Raw genomic sequence first — 346 nt, 5'->3', positions numbered from 1 at the left:
GCACTTGCTGTCCCACCAGGGCACTTGCTGTCCCACCAGGGCACCTGCTGTAGGTGTGTAGCCGGACCTGAGGCTAGTATCCGTCTAGTAGGGTCACTGCAGCACATCCAGGCTGCCACTGCTGCAACTTAGCTCTTTAGAACGGCATGGCGGAGAAGGAGGGGGCTACACCTGTACGTATGTCCTCCTGCTTTCGCACGGAGGCGCCGCCACCACGCTCTTCGCCTCGTGATATGCCAGAATGCTGAAAAGACGGGTGGCCACATGCCTTGCAGGCCCGCCAGGATGGAATGCGTCTCTTGCAGAACACAGAATGCTATTGCATACTTGCAAGAAGCTGGGCACG

This window comes from Leishmania donovani, chromosome 18 (assembly GCF_000227135.1).
Source record: "Leishmania donovani BPK282A1 complete genome, chromosome 18".
Classification (NCBI taxonomy): domain Eukaryota; phylum Euglenozoa; class Kinetoplastea; order Trypanosomatida; family Trypanosomatidae; genus Leishmania; species Leishmania donovani.
The sequence above is the reverse complement of the archived record's forward strand: the minus strand, read 5'-3'. Positions refer to the sequence as shown.